Genomic DNA, 25,386 nt, shown 5'->3' with positions numbered 1-25,386 from the left:
TTCGTCATTGCAAGTTATTACTTTGGTACGACTTTGACAACTCCAACCGGTGTTTGTAGTTCAGCATTTCAAGTTAATTTATGCACAGGGTTTTGTAATTTAATGAAATGTTTCGCAAAATTTATTTCAATTTTTGTTTACAATAATTGAGGAGTTTGAAATATATTTTAGTTATTCACTGAAGAAAAAAGTAAAAGCACGTCCCATTATATTATAAAGTACATCAACAACAATTAGATTTGCTTCTCTCCAAGAAACTTACGAGAACTATTATGAATATTTTTTTATGTTTTAAAGCAGATGGTTTGGCTAAATGATCTTTTATATTTTATAAAATGCACCAAGCAATGACTACTGAACATTATGCTATGAGATGTTGCACGGACACTATCGCCGTTATCGCAACTTCAAGACGCATGGTCAACTCTTGTTTTGTTGTATAATCTCAGAACTCAACCCCACTACACAAAGACGTTTTAAATAAATATCAAAATTTATCTAAATATACATTTTTAACCCAACACATTTACTTTTTTTAAACGGTTGAGTGAATTCCATGCCCATTTAAATTGCCACGTATACATTTATTTTCGTATCTACATAAAATGGATATTGTAATAGAAGAAGTGGTGTACATGCATCTATATATATATATATATATATATATATATATATATATATATATATATATATAGATGGTAATAAAGTTACAAATAAACATATAATTCGAACAGTAACTTGAACTTGGACAAGGTATTAGTGTTATTATTCAAATATTTATCCAACAAAAAGAATTAAATCTTGTTTCGTAAAGACTTTTTCAATAAATAACACAATCAAATTTAAAATTTTAATATGCTTATCATATTAAAGAAGAAAAAAGTATTGATAAGTGATGTTCATGATTAGAATTTATTTCAAATTAAGTATCTATTATATATCTATTGTATTGCTTATATTATACCTATAGCCTATTAATAATGGATAACAATAATATTCATTCATAGTAAATGTAAATTTATTTTTTTATTTCCAGAGTCATTAACAGTAGCAAGTGCTACTAAAATAATAGTCGTTTTTACAAATTATTATTTCAAGCATGGATCAACTCTTTGAACAAGAAGAAGAATATTGCCGTATGTTATCTGGTCTTTTGCAGCAATTTTAGAGTGTTTTGAGCCTATTTTTTGTATAATATATGGTTTTAATAAAAGTTCCATACGTTATGAGCTTTTGTGGACCTAAAGGAATCTCGTCTAAGCGGTTTCTCCGTTTTCCTACATTAAGTTAAAAATGTGATTTCTTCCTTTTACTATTCTCATCTGCATAAAGGTATTTTAATCCTTTCTTATTGCACATATAGCTTAAGTAGAGACCCCATATCAAGTTTAATGTTAATATTTGTGTTGCTCTTGAGAAATAGCAATCAGAAAGTGAATAGTAATTAGCTTGTATATAATCTTGTATAGATATAAACTATCATAGTAAATTCATGGTTAACACTAAATAAGAAAATGTCTAAATGAGACAGATACTGTGTCACATAGAAGAAGCACTGTGCAAGCACAAGTAAAACAGTGTGGATCATAAAACAGACACTGTATCAGATAGAAGCAGCTCTCTGCAAGCACAAGTAAAGCAGCGTTGAGCAATTATTTACTCACCACAAATATACGCCAAATGAAGCTATGTTTGGTAAAGTGCAAAGGCTTTTGTAGCAACCTAAAACATACAAGGTGTTCGTTACGTTGATATATCACTTTCGTTTGATTAACTGGTCCATTAGCAATACTTACACATAATATGGAAAGTGTTATTGAAATACTCGCATATACAACATAAATTAAGTATATAATATTTTACTACTTTTCTCGGAATAAATATTTCATTAAAGATAATAAAACTAAATATTCTTTAGACATACTCTTACAACGTTTAAATGTTAAGTTAATGTGAAAATTGAAATAAGTATGTAAAAGTATTAAATATACTTATTTCCTAAGTTGACAAGTTAAACAGTACACGAGTAAATTTATAAACTTAACCAGTTCTTGTTTAGGAACTCGTTACACATACAATACTTTGTAAGCGATGAACATTTTCCTAAGCTGGAAACCAATTAATATTATGTATTAAATATGTAAATATTAAATTATATTCAAATGTTATATATGTTATATTTAACAAAAGAAATTTAATTAATTGAAACTGTTATGTATTTTGTAATGTTAATGAAAATGAAACCTAGCTTTAAAGTATAAAGGTGTCATTTTTTTATTTACAAATTCATTGCGTTTACTTTTCTTCGAATTCTGTAATCTCAAGCTTTTATTCACAGCTATGCACTTCGTTTGCTACTGCTGACTGAGTTAAAAGTTGTTAGACTACTGGGTTTTTCTTTACATTTCTTGAGTAAATAATTTTTTTGTATTCTTATAGTTTTACTTTCAGCGAAAGTATTTTGTTTGTTTATTACAAAATGCCAAGAGCTTCAACTAAAGTGTTTTAAAAAAACATCAGCATCAGTATAATGCAAATGTAAAACGTTTGAACCCAAATATAGCTGGAGTGATTGAAGTACAATATGGTCGTAGCACCTCAGGATCAACGTATGAACCAGCTAGTGTTAGGAGAAAGAGTTCTTCAAATAATAAGGTAGAACCCAGTCATGTAATGTATCCGTTAAGCCAACTGTACAGGTCATCTTTTATAAGGGAGATCAAAGGATATTTTCCAAATCATTGGTTTCATTTCCGACGATATCAATCTCATCGTTGTGTCACGTCGTGTTACAAAGTTTAGTGGTTTATTAATATATTGCTCCACTTGCAGACTATTTTGAATGTATGCAGCAGGCGGCTGTATGTAGCATCTAGCAAATGTGTTAATTATTGTAAACCGTATCGTTACGGGATAATACCATGATAATTGGATGTGACTGAATTGGGTTCTACATAGACAGCCTAGTAACAATTTAATGATTTAATTAACTGACTTCGTAATATACATAAGTGCTCCGTAAGAAAACGTACTAATTGCATTAAATATAATTTTCATGAATATATAGGATATAATAATTTAAAAACTATATTAATTCAAATTTGGTCTACAGCATGTTAATATAAAATTATGAGATTGTTTTTTATTGTTTATTAATTATTTTTCTATAATACTAGATGTAATGACTTAAAACTTTAATGTTTAATCTATATATATATATATATATATATATATATATATATTATATATATATATATATATATATGCATATATCAAAGGAGATTTACTGACTGCTTGATTAACTGACTGATGCATCAACGCCAGCAAAAACCAAGAAAGAGGAGACATGCACTTTGGTGCATAGATACATCTTGTGCCCTAGAGATGCACTTAGAACAATTCGCTCCAAAGTTTCACCCCACTGACCTCTGAGGGCGCTATGCTCTTAAGTTTATTATTAAAGTCCGTTAGAAATGCATTTCAGCAGGTGTTAATAAATTAGTTTAGTAAATATGATCAGTATTAGATGTAAACCAATTCTCCAATACTTTCACTCAATTCCAATAACAATATTTTCAACGTACTTTATAAAATTATAAGGAATAAAAGCAATATAAATACTTTAAAACGTTTTGAAAGAGACTTTTGTTACTTATATCCAAACCATTTGTTATTTCATGTTCAACCATTATTTTGCCTGATCGTCGTTGAAGCCAGTAAGCAGTTCTAATTTCTCTATTGTCTGTCGGAGGGATCTATTAGTTCATCTATCGTTACATGCATCATAATAAAATAAGCAACAGAATTGAATGTTTGCGTTGAACCTCAGTTACGCTAAACGTGTTGTAGCCTACTCCTACGTTGTATAATTTATATCGTACTGTAGATCACACCTGTGCCAAATTCAAACCCCCTTTTGTCTGTGTTGTAAATATTAATTATTGCTATAACATTCAACTAGCTTTATGATTAACAATGTGTTCGTAACGTACCCGACATTATGTCACGTCATATTTTTGCAGTAGCTGAAGAAAAATAAGCGGGACAAGAAATAACATAACTCAAAAAAATCATTCCTTCCGACTTTAGTTTGAGGAAAGTACCTGATCATTCTACATAGATTCACAAGGCAATGTACAAGACGCAAATTGCATTTTCTGTGGATGAGGGAAGAGTTTTGCATTAATAAGTAAAAAATATAATATATTTAGTTTTTAAAGTGTCTGTTTATTTCTATTCGTTTTTACTAAATTACAAATAATAATTTTGCCATATATTTTAAAATAAGAAATGAACACACATTTTTAGTGTGGAAAACCCCTCTTTTTATTTCATTGCGAACATTATTGGAGCACAGAAAGGTAAAAATACAAAATTTATCTGCTTTACAAAGTCGAAGATTGATTTTTATCATTAAAATGTTTGAGAAATAATAACTGTGAGAAATTCATAACTCATAAAAAGGTGCCTGAGCCACAACAGACCTTTTTGAGAAAATTATCTTGTTCCTATATGCCTTAATAATTTTTAATGTAAATGGGAAGATAAATTTAGCATCTTCATCATTGAATTTAATAAGGTTTAATATGTAAAGTCAAACGTTTTGATATTATCCGTCAACATTTTAAAGATCCAAATGAAAACTAAGTTTCGTTTTTACCAAATTGTTTTTGTTACAAAGATCTTCAAAATGGTGTTCAAAAATTATTTTTTTTACATTTAAAAACCTTTAAAACACCGGACTTTAGCACACTCTATACCTGAAAATTCATGAATATACTAGACTGATATCCAGAGCTGGTTTTTGGGAGAAGCCGTTTAGTTAATTATTGTATAATAATCAGTTGTAAGAAAATTGATTTGAGAGATCTTATAAAATTTATATAAGGTGTATATATCTTCAGTAAATACCACAGACGATAAATAGTATAGTCATTTGGTAAATGCTTGACATTACGAGAGCGGTGATCAGCTATTCGCCGGGCTGGCCAGCCGCCAGTTGACCTCATATTACATCCCTTCTCGCCTTATTGGTGCAGTAACACTTGTTCTATTATTTAACTGTTCTTTTTCTTATTATATACCCAGGGTCACAACTATTTATTGTGTTAAAATAATTAAAATTATTCATGTAATTTAGGTATTTGAATTATCATACATAATTATACAAAGTATATTATAGATATATAATACCATTTTCTGAGCTACTTACTATAAATAGTTGTGATCATGGATATATAATAAGGGAAAAGAACAGCTTTGAACATGTGTGTGTGTGTGTGTGTGTGTGTGTGTGTGTGTGTGTGTGTGTGTGTGTGTGAGTGTGTGTGTGTGTGTGTGTGTGTGTGTGTGTGTGTGTGTGTGTGTGTGTGTGTGTTTTGAAAACTTAAAACTCTGTAGACGCAGAGAGTAAAACTGTGAGTAAAAACTAAATAGATACAGCAATAATTTATGCTATAGGAATAAGAAAATATAAATTGTTGTGTTAGCATTCATCTTAGTACATATAATTCGTCAAATTGTAATTTTTTTATATTTAATCACAAATACCGAAAATAACAACCATCATCTTATTGTTGAACAGTAGTCATGTTGGAAGAAAATTATTTTTTAAGAAATACTGTTTAGAATATTTCTTGCCAATGCAACCAAATTTTGAATGTACTGCCCTATCTCCTTCTGGTGATGTATAATACCTTCATGAACATTTCCAATACACCACAGTGCATTTTAAATATATCGTATACATATGTTTTCAATAATAATACTAATATTCAATACTATAATGACCCGTTTTAGTATTTATCAAAGTGTCCACTCTTGAGAGCTGTGCAATATCCAAAACTTTCGTGTCAGAACGATTTAGCTTAGGAAGTTGTTTTTTAACTGAGCATTTGCAAACCTATAACTCGTAGAGCTGGAAAACATTCATTTTTGTCTGTCTGTCAGTCTGCACGATATCTATAACACAAAATTACTTATAGACTTGAAGCTTGCATGAAGCTTCATTTGTATACAGGCAACATTGAGTGTGATGACGGCGTGTGTCATGCAATGACATTTCTTAGACATGGAATTTTACATGAGACTTCACTCGCTGTATACACAAGAATGTGATGGAATTTGGAGGAGAATATTAAAGCCTACCACTTAATATACTGATAATTTCTCTTTTGTCTGCCGGTGATTGAAAAATGTATTTTTTAATTCTGTTTATCTGTCTGCAGCACGAAAATTAAGTGGTCTTGAGAATTACAGGTTCGAAAACAACTTCATCAAAGTTTGTGACACGTGTGTGGCGCACTCCGACCTTGGTAATATGTGAGATAACATTGTCCATATAATAAAGTGTTTAAGTAAGATAAATTTCAATTTTCACTGTAAGATAATCAAATAATTATACCAGACATTTAACCAATTTTTTGTTAACTATATTTATAAACCTTAAAAAGTATTATAGATATATTGTAGATTAAATTTAAATGTACTAAATATACATTAATAAAAGAATTTACATTATGATTACACTTTTAAGTCAAACAATTTATAAACTGCAACAATGAAACTATTACATAATTATATTTTTTGTAGTGTTTTAGATATAAATAAACATAAGAAATGACAGCGGTTTGTCATGAAAAGTTTACGATACCTAGGAAAGATGTATTCGGGAATAACCTTCCTCACATACGTTAAATTATTGCAATAACACTGTTTTAAAGCTGTACCATCCTTAATTTTATCTGTATTATTCTGATGTGGCATTTAAAACATAAAAAACCATTTAAGAAGACAGAAAGCACCTCTAAGAATTATTTCAAAATAGGGTTACCACAGTGTATGTCAAGGCTCTTTTAAAGAATTGGAAATATTTACTTTTCCATCCCTTTAAGTTATTTCAAAACAATATTGTTTGTATAACAAAATGCACAGTACAAGACAGTAACGTTCACAGATAACATCATGTCAAAGTACACGCTAAACATCTTATGGTTATAGATTATAGATCATTTCCTAGAACAGTAAATCTAGGCCAACGAACTTTCTGTTTCCATTATAATTAATAAACATATTGAAACCTAACAGCTCAACTGAGACGTTTTTCATTCTTAACTATTTATATTGTAGACGAATTTATTGATGCTTCACTTGCTACTTGAAATGAAATATTGAAATGAAACATGTATTTCTTTCCGCAAAGTGATAATTAAATTCTTTATATGTCCAAACTACATATTTAATTTTAAGCAGCCAAAATTAAAATAGATATTAATGTTTAAAATGTATTTAAAGTATAATAAATAGAAAAATTCAAAATTTGTATTAGATAATAATAACGTAAATAGTAAAGTTCTAAACGAATAGAATATAGCGTACTCAGCAAGGTGCAGTTGTCTTCAGAGTATAGTGAATATGAAATGCTAAGTGTAGGCTATGTTCAATCAACAAAAATGGTTTAATCTTTACATTATATAGGTTTTTAATACAATAATAACTATCGAGACAGTTTCTTTTTATTAAATTTATTTATACTTTTCCTGTCGATAGACAATGTAGATGCTCACTACAGGAAACGTTAACTGCTTGAAATTGAGGGTTGGACATCTGAATTGAGTGATTGATCTAATGTTTTGGAGTAACTAGTTAAGAAAAACAATTAGTAAATGTGAAATTAGCGGTCGGATTGAAACGGAGTTTGCTTTATTAATCTATTGCTATCGCCCTCCTAAACAAAAAATATAAGGTTTCAAACAGTGGAAATAAAAAACAAAGCTATATAATAGTAAAAGTTAAACCACGTTTCTCGGGCGGAATATTATTTCATCGTTTTACATCTGTGCTAGGCGTCACGTGGTCTTGTGACCGTGAGTCAACCTCGTATTGGTAACTGCAGACGTCAGCCGTTGGGCCATCTTTGCATACGTAAATAACAATAATGCTGAACACAAATTTTCAAATAGCTTTTACATAAAAATATCGGCCTGATGCTCAAGTGCCTCCTACCATCATCGCGGGACAGCACTAAAGGTGTACAACAAAAAATATCCCCCGAGGTAGTACCTATCACTAAAAGATCACATTTTAGAGGATCAGATCGTGATCCTCAGACTATTGCTGCTACCTTGAGAAAGAAACAAATTTCGTAAAATCACTTAACGATAACTTTCTACTATCGTCCAAGAGTAGTAGTTCTACGTTTAATAATCTAAAAATCATTATTTGTTACGTTCATCCCCTTGCTTCTATTGTTTTGTTCAGGAGGATGATTTCAATAGGTTACTAACACAGATTACGATACAGGCATGGATAAAGGTAAATTTGAAAACAAAGCAATTAATTAATTAAAACTTTTTACAAACGAATAAATAGTATAAAAAACAAACATAAGTTTAATAAGCAAAAATTACAAAACCATAACTTAAGTACTTACAAGTTACAAACCACCTGGTAACTTCAGAATACATAATAATACTTTTTTCGATTTAAAAACAACACGATTACACGATGACCTTATAATGTCATTCTAAAAAAACCACCAACTAAAAAAATTAATTATTTTAATAATATTTTAAAAGTATTCCACACCTAAACACATAAATTACTTTCAAAACAAATTGGTAATATTATATTTAACGAGCCGTTTAAGAGTAATGCACGCCATGGCTATCCTCAATGCTGTGAAGATTACCACACAGGACGGTGCTGAACTACGCTGTTCTGACCACAGAAAACTCAGATAAGCTATCGGGCACAGGTAACGCTGATATCGTATATAAACAAGAAGAATAGTAAACAAACAATAAATTAAACATAAAATTACATTTCCATTATTAAAAAACCGTTATTTGTGCTATCCACCCATTAAACCAAATACAAATTTGTTAAGGCAGACGAGCAGAATAGACTTGTAACATTGGGATTTTTATTAGTAACACCAGCCGTTAACTTCACTGATAACAAATAATTAAATAAATATATTTTGTATTTTTAATTATGGTTCGTTGCATTAAATAGTTCACGGTAGTTTGTTAACATAATAATTACAAATGTATATCAAAGTGTAATGCCTTTAAACTCATACAGGCAGTTGTAGCATGTGTTTTTTTGACGTTACAACGTCTTAAATTAGGTTGCGGCCCGGAGTCACTCATGAAAAAGTGTAACGCCCGGTAACGTTACGATGCCCGTCCAGTGGGTCCGCCGCACGGGATCCGCACGGGATAAAGCAGATAACTGTGGGTCCGCCGCACGGGATAAAGCAGATAACTATGTTTATTCGTGAAAATTTGGAGTGCTTAGATTCGTCATTTACAACAACTACAACAATAAAGGTAAATAATTGTACACTGATATTTCATTATCGTAAACTATGATTGATTGATTAATTGTTAGATTGACACAAAAGTTGAGAAACTGAGTTTATAGGTTATGTCATACTATTGACAAATGTTGATAGTGTTAAGTAAATTATTAGTTTAAATCACTCTGCAATCAATCGTAATTCAGTCGATTGAGAAGAAACAGCGCGTATTGCTAATCAAACATTTAAAATAACAAATTATAACCTCTAACCTGTCATAACAGTGCGACCAAACAAACGAACTAAACCGACCAATCACCACGTGCGGAGTTAGAATTTAACTGTGTTTAGCAAGAATTTCAAATTCCAATTTTAGTAAATGTTTTATTCAACTTTACCATTTACAATAACAAATTTTAATTAATTTCAAATTATGTACAATGTTTTAGTAAACAAAATATATTTCTATAGTTAAAATTTGTGCAATTCTTATTTTCATTCAATTCCTTGAACCTATTGTGCAATTTAATAATATTCATATCAATAAATATTCTACCGAGAAAAAGACGTTGTCACGTAAAATCTTCGCCCGTAAAACCGACTTTACAGGCAACCATAATTTTTTTAAGTGATAAAATATAATGCACTATTTGTAAATTTGAAAAAAACTCAGTACAAAAATAAAGTAGAGAATGTTTGATTAAATTGTGCAGCAAGAAATCAGATTAGCTTTACGGGAAGAGCGCAGACTTAACTAATCTGGAATTGCAATGTAGAGAAAGAGATCAACTGGGCGGGAGTCAGATATAATTTATCTCAGACCAGTTCCAAAACATTGTCTGGCTTTATAGGGCTGCGAATAAAGAAACTCTGGCGTTGACATTGCGTCTTTTTGTGCTTCATAATCTTGCTAATAAGATAACATCTATATATTTACATACAACGTACTTCCATAACATTGTCAAAATTTACAGATTAAAGAGATCGATTCTATATATGGACAATGAATTGTATTGGCTTTAAAGTATGAACATGTTTAGCATTAAAAAGACATGAAACACTTTATAGAAGAATATGTTACTTATACGTTAAGAGGAAATTCTTATAGTAAATTTTATTCTAATATTTACATTTTATTCTTATCTGTACAATTTTAAAATTTATATTTATTGGATTTAATCATGTTTTGGCCTTTAAAACAGAAGGGACAAAACAAATTAGGGGCCTGCAAAAGCCACAGACCATTCCACATGCAGAGGGCTTTTTAAGGCCTGGGGATGGGATGCTCTAAAGACTGAAAGCTTGCACAGACCGAAATGTACCAGGGGTTAGAGTCCGCTAGATTCATGGACCTGCCAGACACCTAGAGGTCCTAGAGACCAGGATGTCCTTAAGAACAGGATTTCTTAGAGACTGAAAGCTCTCAGAGGCTGGTCTGCTAGAAGCTGCAGCGGGAACATGACAGAAGCCTGGAACTACCTAAGGTGGGGGCACTGGCAGGAACATCTGAAGGCCGGGTTTTGCCATAGGCCTGGAGGTCCTATTGGTTCAGAGCTCACAAAGGTCGGGGGCCACCAGAGACTTGAAACCTGAGATGTCCCAAAATAAGTGCCTTCAGACAGGAGCTTCCGAAGAAGGGAGCTTAAGTTCGTCAGAGGTAGACACCAGGAGTTTCTGCGATGTAAATTTCAATATAACGGGCATACGGACTGCACTGTTGTTCTGTAACCATGCCTAAATCTGGAAACAAGTAAGCGAGGAGGTCTGTTATAAATATATAAATGTAATCACGTATTTAAAATTATTCAATTCGTATCTATAATGGATTATAATCACTACTAATAGAATATTTTGATGTACATGGAATGTTTTATTAATTCAGGCAAATAATATCACTAAATCAGGCAAGTAAATCCTCTAAATATTAAACTACTAATAGTTTGAATAATTCAAAAAATGTTTAACAGTTTTAATATCATTATATATTGCAGTAAATCTAGATTTGGTGATAATCGTCTTAAAGTATCTTTCGGATGATTCCGTTGCATAATCATTCAGAGGCTACGTGTTAGTACTAATAATATGTTAGAATCGATAACAATAATTAAAGTAAATTACAACCTAATGAGTGCAAAATCTAGTTTAAAGCCATTGTTGAGTATTACGTGTAGTAATCCCTCCACTTACTCCAGTATAATATACATTTTCATCTCGTCTAATTCTGTTCCATCGTAATTATCGACAATTAGCAGCTCAGACAAATAATGACATAATAGAAACAAAAAAATTAAAATATATAATATTTTATAATATATTAGTTTACAATCAATATTTGCACTACCGGAAAGGTTTTTGAGTGCAATTTTGCTTATTCAAAATATTGACTTGCTTAAAATAAAAACAAATACTTTTAGAAACAATAATGATATAAGTTATAAATCATCATAGAAAAAGTTTATTAATTACATTATTCACTTTACTGTACTATTCCATTCGCATAAATAGGTAAAATAAGTCTAAAAATTGTGTTTTATTTCTATATCGATATCGTTGTATAGGACGGAAATATTGCAGATTAAGGTATTACACCTATTCTTCCTCAAACCGATAAAAGTTATTAAAGTCCGAAAATCATTAAATGTTTTTAATATTTTATTTGTAATTTTTTCCAAAACTTCAGGTGGGCAGATTTTTTTAATTTCCAGTTTTACATAACAGTTTTTATATTCTAACAAAGAACAAAATTATGTAAGCCTGTGTTCTTTCTGAACAAGTAACAACAGAACATTTCTTTGTAAATAACAATGTTTAATCCACTAATGAGACTGATGTAGGTGTTTTCTTGGTTTTACCTGTATTTTATTACTAAAATGATGTAACGTTGTCTTTTAAAGATGTTTTTTTACATAGTGGACAAGATCTGTGCCTTTTCAACAATTTAAATCGTGAAAACTTAGAGACAGTTATTAGAAATTTTATATTAAATTGCTTATTTAAAACTAAAATATTGTTTGAATTTAACTCTTTACGTATTTTGTCCCAAAAAAATAATTGCATGCAAAATCAAGTTTCTCTCAACGGTGTCGCAATTTCAACTTGTGATACCGCTACAATCAGGGGCACAGGTGGTCTGACTCTCTCCATAAACTCGGAATCTGTGTCTTTACACGATTGTAACAATTTATGACTTTTATTCAGTTGTGTGAGTCCGAAGATGTACTCATTGAGTACGAAAGGCCTCACAAAAATAAAAACTTTATATTATTGGAGAGTTTGTTTAAATTAATATATAATTTCCAATAAGACAAGAGTTTCAAGAATGAATGTATGATAATACTTTATTTGAAAATATCCACCAATGTATCATTCAATAAATCTTACTTATTGAATGTGTGTGTAGATTTATATATTTTATTACGTGTGTGGTTGTGTTTTATGAGTATTTGCAAATATTCGTACATGTTCAGAATGTCGCGTAGAAAACATGGGTTAGAAGATTATGAATATTAGCGCATTCACTAGTTAAACTGCGGAATTTACAATTTAACTTGGGGCTGTTTGCACGTAATGACACTGGCTGTAAAAGTTATTGACATGACATGTCAATCTACTGTCAATCGGAAAGATAATGAAACATCACGCAAGAGATATACACATATCACGTTCCTTATTGATGGCAAACTCAACAGTATTGTACTGACCTTCATAGTTTGAACAATTACTGTAGCATCGGGTGAATTGTAGTGTAAGATTTTCAACAACTCAACGTCTACGAAATCAACAATTAAATCCTATACTGTATGACCATCACCTCCCTATCAATCATCTTGGTGAGAGTGTATATCAACGAGTAAAAATTTGTATATACCAGTATCAACTAAACTCTGTGTTCAATACACAACAGTTGCAGAATTTATGCGATATCATACTGTATGGGACTGTCCATAACGCGATGTTATGAACTTTGGGGAGTCCGTTTGTATCATCCAAATAGAATGGGTAGAGTTCCGGTGTATTTTTATTACCAACAAAGGGACAGGATTTGAGTCCGCATGGCAACGGTCGATAGTTTATTGACAAAGTTGTGACCTCTGAGAGTTGTTAAACTGACGACAACAACTTTTGTATCTTCTCATTCATCCTAGCCCTTCCAAAACACGTCCTACTCTATAGCAATACAATTATTTCAAGTCACCGTTTATTGTAAAAAATATGGTAACTTTTACTACTATCTACTTTACTTCTTACATGAGTGATACTTTTTAATTCATATAGAACATAAAAATTAAGTAAACTTTACTTCTAAATTTTATTAACTTAAATTTATACTTTTTGTAACATTTTAAAGGTTTTCATGTTTAATAGTAACAATTCAAATAGTATGTACAATGAAAATTAGTATTCTATAATTTTATTAAAACTGAGAATGACCTTACTGAAACTCGCTAAAATAATAGTGTAAATTCGTTTAGTAAATCTTACACTACAACAAAGGTCAGTCTATTAAACGAATTTAAGTTATATGTGATAGTGAACCGTGCATAATATCGTATATTTATTTTACTACACAATGTAGGAGTACGCCACACAACATGACGCGTAACAGGCTCCGCTGATGTTCGATGCAAAATTATGGCTCATTTAACTATCGAGAAGTCTTGCGAAAAACCATCAATCATATAGAAATGTTTACATCCTCCTCCTCCAGTGGAGAAACTGTGTGAGCCTGCTTACAATTCGTTTTACATAAATGTGTATTCGTAATTTAAATTCTTTAAAAGCGTAAATTTAGTAAAATACCAGTTAATCTATACATATAGTATATTTAAGCTTCATAAATAAATTTAATAAACAATCACATAATTGTCTTATATCTATCTTGTTTTTATTTTAGAATCGAGGTAAAATTACAATATTCCTTACTTTAACAAAGTATTATAATAGCGGTTTTATCTCACTTAAAACAAGATCGCAATACGCAACGCGACATGTCGTGTAACAAGCTATCTCTGCGATAGTTTCCGAAATTCCAAATTCAAAGTTCATTTCATTCTCAAAACAACGTGCAGATAACTAAACGTACAGAAAATACATGTTTACATCCCCGATCAAAAATAAGGCAATGAAGTATAACAAGGAGTAAATAATTCTTGTATATTTCAAATAGAATATATCACTAATATATTTAATGATTTTTATTTTCCAGCTGGAGTTTGAAAAGATGTATCCAAACAATTTGAGTCATTTATTGAGAAAAAAATTCAAGTAAACCATTAATAAAGTATGTTCTTATAATCCCAACTAAACGTGTACAGTAAGTTGAAATATTCAACAATCTCAGTACTGTTCCTTCTTATAATACATGTTTCACACTTTACGTTACATAAATGGAGTGGGCGGTTTGATAAAGCGCAGAAGGAGAAAATGAAAGAAATGGTGAATAACGAGGTTATTTTCAGCCAGTAGCATTTCTAAGCATAACTAGCATAAATGTTGACCACATTACATTATTATTAACCCATACTCTATGTTTAGCATTGGTTAACCCATTTTTTTATAAACTTATGTAGCCCATCGTTTAAACATACCAAGCAGACCAGATCTAAAGTGGTGGAAATTTACTGTTGGATCTCTGTATTTTTATAAATTTCTAGAGGTTATTCTAGAGGTATCCGCCGGTTTTTGCGTTTTTTTACGTTGTAATAATCTTATAATGATGCAAACTATACAATTATGTATTTGCCCCTTTTGAAATAGGATAATAATATTATCCCGTAGGAATTCAAAAGCCAGATTAATTTATTAAATAATGGAACAGTCTTTTCATTTTTCACACACTCTCTTTTGGTAAAACAACAATTAAATTTCAGCCATTAATTCGAGAGCTATGCACATTTACGAAATCCTCTGCACTCATTAAAACAGCTGAATACGGATGTAAGACACTAAAGATTTTTGGGAATATTTTTTTTCTTATTTCAAAACAATCCAGCTGTATAAATCAAAATAATGCAAAACACAGCGTTATAATTCAATATGGCTAAAATTTCTTCTTTAAAATATAAACTTCTATATGATAAAACCATGATACGCTACAGTGCATTCATCACTATGATACTTGTTCCTATTTATGGAGGATTCCAAGAACTAATATAATATTATTTATTCTATCATAAGCCATTCTAAACCTTAAGATTTTCCATACATTGTGCAATTACCAAGTATATACAAGGATTTTAAGACGCTTCAAATAGTTTAATATAATGTAAAACTTGTTAAATTATACACAATTATTAAAACCACAATATCGTAAAATTAAAACAAGATACTTGACTTATTATGTGAAATCACTAATACTCTTACAAATGAATTACAATCTCCTTGACGTATCAACATGAGCTCAGACTACTAGCTAGGAACACTGTAGTTACTACAACCTGAAGTGCCACACACATCGTATAGAGCTAATTACAACATGATAGCAATATCTTGTTGTAATTAAGTCCCACCCTTACACTTAACCTACCTTATTCGAAGTACATTAATGACACCTACCACCCAGTCTACTCATATATCCCACTGACCTACTCCATTAATGAATCTTCGTTTAACTTTATTTGAACGCCGGTGAACTCTAAGATCTATACTCATTAAAACTAGAAAAATCTTTTTACTTCCTGGCGTTCATTAGTAAAACATCTTACACAGTAATGAACTAGTCTTAATGGTTATGAAGGATTGCTTGAGATTGGAGTGGACGTTCTCTTCTCTAATTACTCCGATTCCCCACTCAACATCTTGGATAGACTTAAAATCCAACGCTAGAGAACTTGTGTGTATTTTATTCAATGTGCGTAGATATGGCACATAGCAGTTGACTACCTAGCAGAACAGAATAAGTATCAATACAGGATATGTTAAGTGATCAATTGTAAAAAATATGTAAAAAATTCTAAAGAAAAATCTCGTAGAGCAATTAGGAATTTTCTTACAGAAACCATTTAGAGTCTAGATCATAGCAAGGTGTGATTAGTGTAACACTGAACCTCTTTAAGTCATGTCACGTTGTTAATCTTCCCGTGCTAAATTACTCAGGAGCCTTGGTCCAATTAAGAAATATTAAGAGTTAAATATATTTTAAAAGTCTTTAAAATTTATCAGATCGGGCTTAATTGTCCTATAAGTGTACCTCAGGAATCAATATTTCTACAAGTTATATACGTTTAAAACCTGCATATTAACCATACATATTAATCTATGCATCTTAGTGCAATAAACTAACACATTTCAGTACGTTATAAATAAATAAATACAAACATATATACGCACACACAAATATATATATATATATATATATATATATATATATATATATATATTATAAATATATATAATAATTATTTATATATATATATATATATATATATATATATATATATATATATATATATATATATATACACACATTATGAAGTTACTTTTTGGAATTAGTTAGTTTTACAAACTGGTTGAACATTTTAATTTTATTAGCAATACCAAATGCATTGCGAACTAAGAATTAAAGGGGGTACCAACTTTTAGTTAAAAGATTTTCTTATTGGTAATCTTAGGGCGTTTAATGTAACATTGGGTAGTGAGAACACGACCACTACGTACGGTAGTTTGATAACGAAATAACCCTTCATGATTGAATGGTGGTGTATGCATACACTTCTGAGAAATCCGCATGGATAATAGGTATAAACAGGTTTACGGCATTACTGGTGCTTTTGAAGTCAATGGAATTAACAAAATTATAATCGACATATCGACAGTGTACATAAGAGATGAACCAAGGGGACCTGATTTTGACCGGCCTGATAGGGGTGAGAAAATTGCTTCTTGTACGTCCACTTAGGGAAAAATGAAAGATCAGTGGATACTACGTGTCACACACAGGATTATATGAGTATTAGTAATCAAAAATAAATAATTGTAATACTGTTTATCTTAATAATGATACATGGGTGTAAACCTGCAGGAATAATAACTCCGCTTGCAGCTTCCCAATGGTAGACCTCAGAAAGTTAAGTGGTATTCCTCTTCAAGATAGTCACCATTTTCAATTATTTGCCAAACACCTTACCCCAACAACTATCAGTAACACAGTACCATGCCCAGACTGAAGAGGTCTGCCCGAAGATAATCTACCTCATCGATCTTTATGTCCCTCTTCACACTCACAATTTTCAATTATTTGCCAAACACCTTACCCCAACAACTATCAGTAACACAGTACCATGCCCAGACTGAAGAGGTCTGCCCGAAGATAATCTACCTCATCGATCTTTATGTCCCTCTTCGCACTCACAATTTTCAATTATTTGCCAAACACCTTACCCCAACAACTATCAGTAACACAGTACCATACCCAGACTGAAGAGGTCTGCCCGAAGATAATCTACCTCATCGATCTTTATGTCCCTCTTCACACTCAACATTTTCAATTATTTGCCAAACACCTTACCCCAACAACTATCAGTAACACAGTACAATGCCCAGACTGAAGAGGTCTGCCCGAAGATAATCTACCTCATCGATCTTTATGTCCCTCTTCACACTCAACATTTTCAATTATTTGCCAAACACCTTACCCCAACAACTATCAGTAACACTGTACCATACCCAGACTGAAGAGGTCTGCCCGAAGATAATCTACCTCATCGATCTTTATGTCCCTCTTCACACTCAACATTTTCAATTATTTGCCAAACACCTTACCCCAACAACTATCAGTAACACAGTACCATGCCCAGACTGAAGAGGTCTGCCCGAAGATAATCTACCTCATCGATCTTTATGTCCCTCTTCACACTCACAATTTTCAATTATTTGCCAAACACCTTACCCCAACAACTATCAGTAACACAGTACCATGCCCAGACTGAAGAGGTCTGCCCGAAGATAATTTACCTCATCTATCTTCACGTCTCTCGTTAACTCACATCCGGTAATCGGGCCTACCTGATTGATACCTTCTTTTCCTTCAGTTAGGGGCACTATTTTGTCACAATACCAAAAGGTATGATAGTCAATGTGCCACGTTTCTGGTTGGCTCGTTAACTGCAAAGTTAAAACCAAAGTATCAGATTTTAAAATAAAGTCATGTGATTATTCATTATTGACAGATCTTGTTGAGTTACAAATTTCAGCATAATTTTATCCAAATATCTATTTATGTTCAACCTAATTTATTGAAACCTCTGCTTGAGATACACACTCAGTAGTTTATTTAACTCATTAAAACCTTTTATTTTCCGTTCCAATTGATTTTGCATGTTTCTAATACGTTACAATCTAAAACAATTAATCGTTTTGTTTACAAACCAAAGTCGACAGAATTATTATTGATTTTTGTAGTATTAGTATGTTATTGTTATAAATTTGAAATTGACACCACATGTAAGGTGTCCGAATGTGTCCGAGCTAGGCGGTCACTAGCGTGCGATAGACTGCGTATCAAATCTTAACTTCGACTTTATCATTTTATCACTTTTTTACTCTATGATATATGCGTAGAATAAATCTATAGAAAGAACGTAACAATAAATCGAGTATATATTTTTATATTTTTCGAGCTATAAAAAGTATATGAATCGTATCAGAGCGTTTGACACAATAGTAGGTGTAAGAAGTGTTTTTTACGTCTAGAAATTGTGAGGAACAGTATGTCGTATGTATATTTTTTAATATGTTCATGATCCACGCGATGATATATGTGTGCACTAAAATTGCGTTTTCCGACGTTCACATTTACTTTGTTTGCTCTCTTTCTCTTTGGCACTTTATTGGTAATTTATTCATTGAATGATTAAATCTATCGTATTACAGGCTGCCATACGAATAGTATTGCTATTTTTTTATCCAGATTAGCATCGACCATGTTACCAACTAAAATAATAAAATGTAAATAGAACTCTTAAACGAAGAAATTCTTAGGAAATATAAAACAAATGAGTTCTAAACATATTCGCTGTATATTTACTTCAGGCATTATATGACAGCTTCAATGGTTGTCCAAAATGCTTTAGATATGAGATTATACCGTAAAAGCCACACACTTATCATTGGATGGAACTTTCAGAAGGCAGTGCTAACAGGTTTAAAATTAAACACAGAAATTAGACGTACTGGCTCTTAAATACCCCCATTAGTTTAAAAAGTAATCTTCTGAAATTGCTAAACATCTTTCCATAGTTAATGCGTGTTTAGGTATTTGTTTTGTATTTTATAAAAATAAATCTTTACTCATTTATATAAAAATACTTTGTAATAAATAAATAGCTAGGAAAACTAGCATATGATAAACAGTGTTATTGTTACTTCTAATGTAGGCGTTGAGAATTGACAAAGTAGCTGACAAACAATACATCAAAAGCAACAGCGACTGGAACAGATTGAAATATGTTCACTTGAGCTCAAAGGATAATGTCGGTTTAGCAAGAGCGGTACAAAAGCACCGAGATACATGAGGCCTGTTCTCTGTGACAGTAACGTCTCACACAAGATGTGTGGCCTCTCGTAAACATTACAACAGACAATAAACTTCGCCGTTAACGTGGTTACTGACACGAGCTCTTAACCGTATATTTTTAAGCCTTTTAAATATTTAAGGTGGTTTAACAAGACCAAAATAAATTAGTAAATTAACATTTTAACCAAACAGCTTTATTGCACAAACCAATCTTCTTAATGCGTTCCAGGTAGTAAAGAAGGTTTATTACTGTCACGTACATTCTCCAGGACAACCACACAATACTCCTTTGTCAGCATCCATCCTAACCTACATCGTTCTATATAGGGAAAAAGCTGTTATAATAAAATTTATTTTTTTTAATTTAACAGCAACAACAGCTATTAAAATTCCTGCATTCGCTAAACCACTTTCTGATCATAAACAACGTGACTAGATACAATTATTTGTAAGGACCTAATTACTTCTAAAACTTGCGAAAGACGATGGTTGTATTGTGTACTATCGTCCCTGTTCAAGTTTCAAAACTTTCTTCCATTTATTATACCTCACGTGCCATTTAAAACATGGTAAGACCTCATTGGCTTGACATGTACACTCGAAACATATTTCAAACTCCTGACTGTTCAGCAAGGGCAAAGCGCAATATGTAGCGTAAGTCTGCCGCAACCTCAATCTGACTGTTCTGACAACGTTTTTAAGTTCCAGGTAAAGACACAGCACACAAAACACAGGAAGAAGAAAATGTCCACTATAAGGTATTAATTTGAAATAAATGTGTTAAAAGGAAGGATTTAACTTCATTATGAACCGAGAATATTTATAAAGGTGATTAACAAATTTATTAAATTTGCCAGTAAGGGGAGTAATGGACAAGATACTTTTATCGACATAAATGCGGTACTAAAACCTCCAATAAAGAATTCACCTCGAGTATTGTATATATTCCATGGTCCATGAAATATTAAAAGTTACCAAGAGCTCTATTTTAAATATTTTCAAAGAGAACTCTGGTAAGAAACAGTAAAAATTAAAATTTTAAATATCAAATTTTAAAGACAAACAAAATTATTTCCATGATTTTTACGGAATTACGACTTTACATTATTGTTAAAACCTGATTGATAATAACTGTAACGTGCCTAACCGAGGCAAACTCGTATAACCTGTTACTTTTTACATCGTACTTTCAGCGTGCAAATTATGACTATATGTTATTTATTCAACAAAATAAAAGTAAATGACAATACTTACCAATCAAATTTTAATAAAACATTTTTTACTAAATTAAATATCATTTTGCACGGTTATAATTCAACGAAGTTTTATTTCCTAATTATATAAAGGTTACTATACATTTCGTGAGTTGGACGTTTTGAATATTCTATCTTAACATCAACATCTCATTAAATTTAACGAAAGTTCTGTTTGTAATCACCACACATAAAATGCAAGCTTTATTATGCTTATAATAAATGTTATATGTATTTAAAACGATACAAATGTACTCAAAAATAAACCATCATTTATTCTCTAATTTTTTGTCATTTCCTACTTTATTAGTGCGTGCTATGATTACTATAGTATGGAGTACTGCCATTTTACTATGTTATTAAAATACCGCTCTATTTAATACCTAATTACAGTCATGTGATTATTTATTACATTATTCATTCACAATACCGAAAAATAGCAGAAATCTAGAACAAATAGAGGACCCGTGAGTAATTCTGGAAATATAAAAGCATATTTGTTTTGTATAAAGGTTTTACAGCAGGTCCTAAAAATGCATAGCTACGAATGTACGTTATTGGAGTTATATTACATGGTCCACTGTATAAGGTTTTGTAGCCTTGGAATCATTTTGACATTAGTTCTCAAGCTACAATTTCTAAGAAGTTTACTTTTTACCTTATAGAAGTACAATACACGCTCGTTTCTTTGCACAGGCTGAAGTATTCCTACTACAGAAAACATGTATTTATGATACACACAGCAAGAAAGAATTTAGCGGTATCGTAAAGATTCGCCGTGCATCGATTTGATTGGAATTATTAGGATTTGATTTTTTCCTAATATAGAGATTGATCGACAGCCGCGCTAGTTATAGAGGAGGTTGAAATAAGATTACATCGAAATGTTAAACAATTGAAACGATATTTTTTTTATCAAATTATATTTACGATGTGACACACATAAAAACAATCCCTATTCACATAAATAACTGTGATATTACATGGTGCAACTGCCAGACTACAATAAAGAGACTGAACGTCTTCATTCCAGTTTGTACAAGATTATCTGAAGTTGATTTAATAATTGTTTTTAACGCTTGGTTTGAAGTGTGCCAATTTCTGTGTCCATTACAAGAAAAATAATCTTGTATATTTATACAACTTAAAATGGCGAGTGGCTGCTCACTACTTTGTCGTCTTCTCTTTTCAGGTGTACATTGCTTTTTTGTGCAATGGTATTTTGTTTGTATTTTCCTCACCTTCACTCTAGAAATGTATTACTTCTTTTCGATTGTGCATTTCACTTGGACAAATTAAGACGCATGTTTCTTCGTTTATTATATCATGCAAGCCTAAATGCTTATGGGTTTATAGCCCTACCTGAACCAGACATCTGAAGCCAGTTGTCGAAATTATGTATTTCAATCTTTGTACTATCTAACATCACCAATACAACGTTCATATAATTAGTAACCATTCGTTATAACTACTTTTAACTTAAATATAGTGATTTACTATCTATTATTTTATTAGTTAGTGTTCTTAAAAATACTAGCAGGCAAATAATCTGACTATTGACTTTTATTGTTTTATATAATGGCAATTGTTATGTGTTTTAATACACAACTCATGTCTTATTGACTTGTCATTTGTTAAAAACGACTATTCTATAAATAGTAACGGTAATTTTGTTGCTATCATATTTTGTATTTTATGAAAAACTAATATTTAAAATCATTTTATAAACGCTACTAAGAAATTGCAAATAAACTTGTAAAGATATTAAATGAAAAATATATAAAATTCTAAATGGAATAGATCAAATTTATCTTACATTTTGAAATAGGAATTCAAATTTAGCAGATTTTAAATTATAATTAAAAATGTTTCATCCAATTCATAACATTAAACGGATTACGTAAACACAATATTTTAGAAACCTTTTTATATTTACAGTACGGTACATATATAATATACTGCAATAATTTGAGTATGAACAACAAATATTACAAATCAGTGATGTTTATTCCACAGTATAAAACTATTTAATTTTTAAAGGTTTTCTCATGTTCTGTTATATTAGTCGTACAAACCTTAATATTGCGAAAGTTACGTTAGCTAATTTTCTGAAAATAATAAACATTGAGAGCGGAATGCAATGTAATTAACAACTTCAGCGGAAATGGGGGGAGGAGAGAACGTTGTTATCGACATACGTGCGACAGTAACATTTTCCTGACGTCAACGTTTGTGCTGTAAATATTACACAGGTCGTGAACTAGATTTAATCAAATTATCATTTTCAAACTGATGAGAGATAAGTTTTATAACTTTAACAACAGGCATACATTATAAATAATATTAAGAAAACCAATAATTTTATATTGATATACTGTTTTGTCGATGTCTTAAGGGTAAGTGGGAAGGGTCAAAAATAATGTTTTTGTGATTTTCTGTTTTTAATTCAGTTTTGTAGAACGAAACTTTCCTCTTTCAGAGTCTGGTCTTAGAATGTATGTACTATGACTCTAAAATACTTTATTAATAGTATGTATCAAATTTGTTGCTTTATGGTAGTGCTAGGGCAAGCCTTACTTTGTATAGTTTCTACTTACACAAAGCTGTTGGTGTATTTTGATTCTGTTATGTTGGTATTATCAGCCAGTACTGTCTATCTGTGGTTATTTCTCTGATTTGTTTGTTTTATTTTACTGAACATAAAACAAAATAAGTGTTTATGAATTTGTTCCGTTGTGAGTTCTATTCGATATGAGTTCGAGTTCACTGTATTGTGTCATGTTTTTTACAACATGTTCGTTTAAAGTTTCCTGTAATAAGAAATATACTTTTAAGGGGAATAGGTACAGAAAATTATAATCAGTTCAGGTAGTGCAACCACCCACACGTGATCCCATTATTTCTGAAGTTCCAAAGTTAGGCCTCGGTACTACACAAAAAAGTCCTTCTTCTAAACCACTGTAGTTCTCTGTTTATGACAGTTTTAATCCCAAGTCCAAAGGTAATGGCAACTGTATTTTTAATATAGATAAACTAAGTGAGGTTATAAAAAGTTGTCTACGATGTAAACATTGCGTTGGCTATTACTGTGTCGAATTGGCTGTGTCACAGGAAGAGCGACATGGACTTTCTGTAAATATTGATTTTTCATGTTTAAAATGTTCCACTGGAGTTCGTTTCAGGAACTCAGACCCCTGTGAAAACAATAAATATAACATAAACCCAAGGTTTATTTATGGTATGAGAACTACTGGCCGGAATTTTACCGCAAGCAATATCCTATGCTCATTACTAGATCTAGATAGTGCTAAAGATAGTATGGCACTAGCATGAAAAGAAGCACTCACAGAAAATGATGGTAGCCAGAAAAGCAATATAATAAATGTAAAAAGCAGCCAGACAAGTCAAGAGAGCAAAAAGGAAGCTACAAGAAGAAAATTAAATGGATGCTGATGACACATATTATGGTACAGGACTCTTTTAAACAGAATAGTAAGTAAATCTTTTTTCTCACTCGTTTACCAATAATAGACTTTTTGTACAAAGGTACACTTTTCGCAAGAACTATAATTTTTATGCATGTACACATACATATTTCCAAGCTACAGTACTAGATTTATTATATTTCAATTCGTAACTGAAGAGAAAAAAACATAGTTTATAAAGAATCGGTAAAAAGTAATTCTAGTACTATAGGTTTAAAATATACAGGAGCATAAAGATATAACATTTCAACTCCACACCTGGTATAGTTCTTGAGAAAAGTGTACCTAAATTTCACAAATGAATTTAACACGTCGCGAATAGGGCCTTCCCACTCCCCTTAAAATACCAAGTAAAAGTTTCAGTGTATTCCGTAGGTCACCTCATTACTGATTCTGGAGCAAGTTAATCTGGAATGAGACTTAATTAAATTTATGACACACCGTTAAAGAGGATACAACAAGAACAATTTTTTTTTAATTGATGAACCATAACACATTTAATATGAAATGCAAACGTGATAGTAGTTGTGGGACATATGGAGGATAGGAAGGGTGTGAGGCAGGGGATGACTTGCATATTGGTTCCATGTTGTAAGCCAGCCCTATAAGGTAAATATGGTAGTACCAGGGCTAATCACCACAGTACCCTTGGCTCATGTCAATACCGTCAGGTATTTCAATTTCATTTACATTTCCTATTCTTTTCAGATATTGACTGCACGCAATAGTCTCAGGGATTAGTATTATTAACAGTTAAAACCTTACTGACAATGTAATGATACGGGGTTTTTGGAAACCTTTTTTACAGGAACAATTATAAAGCAAAATTTGGGC

Source organism: Homalodisca vitripennis, chromosome 4, assembly GCF_021130785.1.
Source record: "Homalodisca vitripennis isolate AUS2020 chromosome 4, UT_GWSS_2.1, whole genome shotgun sequence".
Lineage (NCBI taxonomy): Eukaryota > Metazoa > Arthropoda > Insecta > Hemiptera > Cicadellidae > Homalodisca > Homalodisca vitripennis.
The sequence above is the reverse complement of the archived record's forward strand: the minus strand, read 5'-3'. Positions refer to the sequence as shown.